The sequence below is a fragment of the Peromyscus eremicus genome, chromosome 9 (assembly GCF_949786415.1).
Source record: "Peromyscus eremicus chromosome 9, PerEre_H2_v1, whole genome shotgun sequence".
In the NCBI taxonomy this organism is placed as follows: domain Eukaryota; kingdom Metazoa; phylum Chordata; class Mammalia; order Rodentia; family Cricetidae; genus Peromyscus; species Peromyscus eremicus.
This window is the reverse complement of record NC_081425.1, coordinates 85,320,965-85,326,402: the sequence shown is the minus strand read 5'-3', so window position 1 is coordinate 85,326,402 and position 5,438 is coordinate 85,320,965.

Below are 5,438 nucleotides of genomic sequence, written 5' to 3'. Positions count from 1 at the left end.
ACATTCTAAGGACATCTTATAGACCCATGAAACTGCATTTCACACCTACAAAAAGTATGAATAGTTTCTCAATATTATCTAATGCTTAAACCACATTCAAATTTCTCCCATCTATTTCCAAAAGAAGAATCTCTGTGAGGTTCAAGTGACCTTTCACTTTGAAAGAAAATCTCATTTCTTACAGTCTAGAACAGTTGCTATAGGCTCCTCCCCAGTCTCTCCCTATCATTGTCTTCCTGACTTAAGGATTCTGACTTAAACTGTTAGCCTTTTCATAGAGTGTTTCCTGAAAATTTAAACTATTCATGTATAATACCCAAAGTTCATTGCTATAAACCACTGCCTGTAAATACAGCAGCAGACTCATATTTTCATATCATATCATCACACACAAATATCAGAGCCACAGCAAGAATGGGAGGGGATGGGGAATCTCACATAAACAGGTGAATAGCATGTGGAAGATGGATCCAGTTCTCCTTACTTTTGCTTTCAAAGTCCTAATTCACAGAAATTGCCTTATCTTTTGATGCTCTCAACCTGGAACTGACATCACTCACCATTGCCTCTCTGGCCTAAAGGAACACAAGCTTAATGTAGTTTGCAGGAAGCCTGACTTCAGTAAGCCTTATCACCCCAGGAGTTGTTACAATGTGAAAGAGAGCACACTCTTTACAGGAGGCCCATCTGATCACAGACAAGAGGTAACAGAAAACATGTCAAGCTACTGGCACTTAGAGCTAACTAGATCTGAGGAAAGCAATTCATTGGACTCCAATTTCCAAGTCTCATTTCTTATATTAAATTATATTTCATATATAAATATATTTTATGTATTTATATTTATTTATAAACATATAAATATACTTATATATTTATATTTATAAATAAATGAATATATTTTATATACTTATATTATCTATAAATATATATTTATGTATTTGTTTATGAATATATATTGTATACTTCTTATATTAATTTATATCTCATACTAATTTATATTAGAACACTCAACTACCAGAAGTACCCAACTATATTAGTTACTTCTTGATGTGTCCAAATGCCTGATGGAAACAACTAGTCTTATGTTAACTTGACACAAGCTAAAGTCCTTTAGAAGAGGCCCTCAACTGAGAAAATGTCCCCACCAGAGTAGCCTCTGGGCAAGCCTGTGGGGCATTTTCTTGACTGATGATTGACACTGGAAGGTCCAGTCTACTGTGGGCAGTGCCATCTCTGGGATGTTGGTCCTGGGTGCTATAATAAAATAATCTAAGCAAGTTGTGGTGAACAGTCCTGTAAGCAGCACCCCTCCATGGCCTCTGCATCAGCTCCTGCCTCCAGGTTCCTCTAATGGAGTGTGACCTTAGAGGTGGTGCACTACAACAGCAACAGAAACCCTGAGTGTGGCAGCACTGAAGGGAAGAGAGATTTATTTTGGCTCATAGATTCAGAGGTTTAAGTCCATGGCTAGTTGATCCTGTGTACTTGAACATGATGGTGGGAGAGTGTGGTGGAGGATGGTATTTAATTCATGGTAGTCAGGAAACACAGAAGAGTGGAGAGGAGAAGAAGTAAAGGAGGAAGAAGAAGGGGAGGAGGAGAAGTAACTGAGGACCAGGCATAACCTTCAAAGGCATGCCCCAGTGACTTATTCTAACTAGACCCTACCTCCTGAAGTTCCAAGAACTTCCCAAAGTAACACTATCAGCTCTAGATCTAGCATTGGACATATCTCCACATGGGGACATTTTATATTTAAACTAGAACACTTGCCTTTATGTTTCTCTGAGAATTACATTAGACCATGAATTCTTCACTCAGCTAATTAACTATCTTTAAGCCTCCTCCAGGCTTATGATACAGTGTGTGTTAACTCAAGCAGCCTCAAAAAAATCTCTAACATTGAAGGATGACAAATATTAAGTATAATGAATGCGGCATTACTAGGGAGACTTTTACAAGGTGCAAGCAAGAAAATATCCTATTTAGAGAAGAAGGAATTCTTAAGCAACACCACACAGCTGAGCATCTTGTGGCACAGTCATCTGTTGACACTTTTCTATACTGGTCTCCAGGTTCTAGGAAAAGATGGCGCTTTTTTTGCTAGGCCTGTGTCACTCACTCCTGAGGTTGGAGGTCAAGTAACTATCATCCAGGCCTAAATCTAAGAATAGTGAACAGAGCATTCCCCAAGGAAAATCAGAGAATAGCTGCCAACAGATATAGCAAAACCAACAGCTGATTATCCCTAGAACAAGGGCTAAGTGGAATCAGGGATCCACACATGGAGAGGAGGAGTGGTCATGAATATGAATCTCTTCCTTACATTCAATGTCTGGACTCCTAAGAGTTTCTAGCTAACTACTGTTGACTCTTTTCCCAATAGCACCCCACCCTCTCTGCACATCCAATAGACTGCATCTATTGGGCGTGCAGGCCTATTGAACAATGATCCTACTGTATCTTCTCTTCCACACAGAGAAACATCCCCATATTAAATTCACTGCTAAATTCTTTAGTGGAATGACATTAGTAAAAAGATTTTCTGGTCCCAACCCCTAGAATCATGTCACAGTTTAGCATCTATGGTGGTGGAATCTAGCTGCAATGGAGAAAATCATGGCTTGGTTTGGTGCTTTTAGACACCAGGCAGCAACATAAGAAGCAATTATTGAATTTTTGAATGAGAGAAAAAATAGAGGAAAGTAGTTTTCAAATCACTTAGCTGACTGACTTTCAAGTAAGAAGAGATCCCTACTAGGATGTGGTTCTGTGGTAGAGTGCTTTCCCAGGATACATGAAGCCCATACCCCATCCTCATCACACCACTCTGTAGGTGGAGTTTCTCTGTGTCTTGGCAGCTGCTCCTAAATAACCACAAAGAGACTTAATATTAATTATAAATGCTAGGCCAATAGCTTAGGCTTATTACTAACTAGCTCTTATAACTTAAATGAACCCATATTTCTTATCTATGTTCTACCATATGGCTCATGGCTTCTTACCTCATTTTCTACACATCTTGCTTCCTCTGCATCTGGCTAGCTATTCCTCTGACTCTGCCCTTCTTCTTCCCAGTGTCTTTAGTCTGGTTTTCCCACTGAACCTTATCCTGTCCAGCTATTGGCCAGTCATCTTCTTTATTAAATCAATCACAGCATCATATATTCACACAGTGTAAAGGAATATTCCACACCACCCTTCCCTCAACCCCTGTATCAAAAGAAGGGATCCTTAGCTCAGTGAAGGTGCTTGACCCTATTTATGGTTCTTGCTTTCTCTTCCCCTTGGGCAACCTGCTATGAAGCAGAAGCCAAACTCTGCAAGCAGGGTAGAAGCCAACACAGAGGGTCACATGTGTGCTGAAAAATGCATAGCAAAAGTTGAAGGATAATAAATAAAAGAAGGAAAATGAGTAACATTTTGCAAGCGAGTTTATGTTTATACAAAATATTTGTGGGAACATGCCTTTCCACTTTGGAGACTGTGCTAATCCATCACGGTGACACTAATGTTGCAAGAAGCAAAGCCGTCAGCTAGTGACCATTACTTTTTAATAGACCACTCCATTTTCAGCAATCACACTAACAAAATTGGAGCAGGCCAGTGTGATTGCAGGAGATGTACGCTGAAAACGCTCCCAGGAAGCTCCCTTCTGCAGACAGGGGGCATGCTCACAGGTAGTCTAGACACACAGCAGGAGGGGCGTATCAAGGAAATACCTCACCCTCAGGTTCTTCCAGGGCCTAGCCCACATCTGTGTAAGGTCTGCATGCCTGCATCACCAGAGTTGCCTTTGTTTTCTGAAAGCCATCCTCATTTTGCACAGAAAGGCTATGCTCCAGGGCTGGGTGCAGGGGCTTCACTTTCAGATTATGTAAAATGCTAAAATGCACAGAACGTGGATTACATGGGCTAAACTATGATTTTTAAAAAGCTTACCAATGACACTAAGAGAGAGCTTTCTTCAAGCCATTTTTAAAGTCTCTGATGCTTTTGTCTCCATGCCAGAATATATTCATTCATTCATTCATTCATTCATTCACTTCTTTGATTACCTTCTAGAAGATAAGAAATGTGCTTGGAGCTATGGAATGTGGCTGTTTATAAGCCATGATCCTGGCTCTCATATGAAACACTGTTAACTATACTAAGCATCAGAATTAGTATGAAGCCAGAAGTGTAGGCAAGGGGCTACCAGGACATAAAGAAATTGGCAATTTTTTTAAAAAAACTTTTTAAAAAATTTTATGTATATGAGTGCTCTGTGTATACACCTGCATGCCAGAAGAGGGCATCAGATTCTATTATAGATGGTTATAAACCATGTGGTTGCTGGGAATTGAACTCAGGACCTCAAGAAGAATAGTCAGTGCTCTTAACCATTGAGCCATCTCTCCAGGACAGGCAGATCTTATTTTAACTCACAGCCACTTTCCTGATAAAAGCCTTTCCTTCTGCCCTCACAGTGCTGGGGACCATCTTCTAATGTGCTGTGTGAAAAGTGTGAGCTTCAAGTTCTTTAACAGGAAGCAAAGATTTAGATCTATCCTTGGAGTATGGTGAATGCAAAGATCTTCCTGATTTTAAATACCTCACAATCATGGAGAACGTTAACTGTCAACTTGACAGAATCTAGAATCACCTGAGAGACAGGCTTCTAGGTATGCCTGCAGGGATTATCTTGATTATACTAACTGAGGTCAGAAGACCTGGTCACTGGGCTGGACCATTCCCTGGGCAGGGAATCCTGAACTGTAGAAAATGGAGAAAGTAAGGTAAGTACTAGCATGTGTTCATCCCTCTGTGTTTTCTGATCGTGGGTGAGATTCGACCAGCTGCTTCAAGCCTTACTGCCTCGTCTCCCAGCTGTGACGGACTGTAGCTTGATTGTCAACTGTCCAGTCTTTTTTAAAAATTCAACTCCATCTTTCTGGAGCAGCTCTCTTTATGGCCACAGATCTGCCCCCCTGTTTTTAGCATCTATATCTATATCTATATCTATATCTATATCTATATCTATATCTATATCTATATCTATATCTATATCTGTATGTATACATGTGTGTGTGCATAATTATAGCAAATTCAATTAGCTGTCAGCATATTTGTAAGTGCATGACTCAACCAGGCAGAGCAGAGAAGACCAGTCACCAGCAGCCGGTACATTCAAGTCTACCATGGATTTAAGTCCGATTGATGGCTGCTCTTGTCAGCATGACAGCATCTAGAATCAGCCCATGAGACAGGCCTCTGAGAGTATGAGGACATCTCGGAGAGGACTGGGGGGAATGTCTGCTCTCGTGGTGGGTGGCACCTTTCCATTGCCCTTTTCCTCCTGGATGCGTGTGTCTATGGTTGCCATGGCACTTCTCCACTGACAGTACTGACTCCAGCTTCTGCCTCAGCATGGACTGGACCTCAGTGGCTCTCCA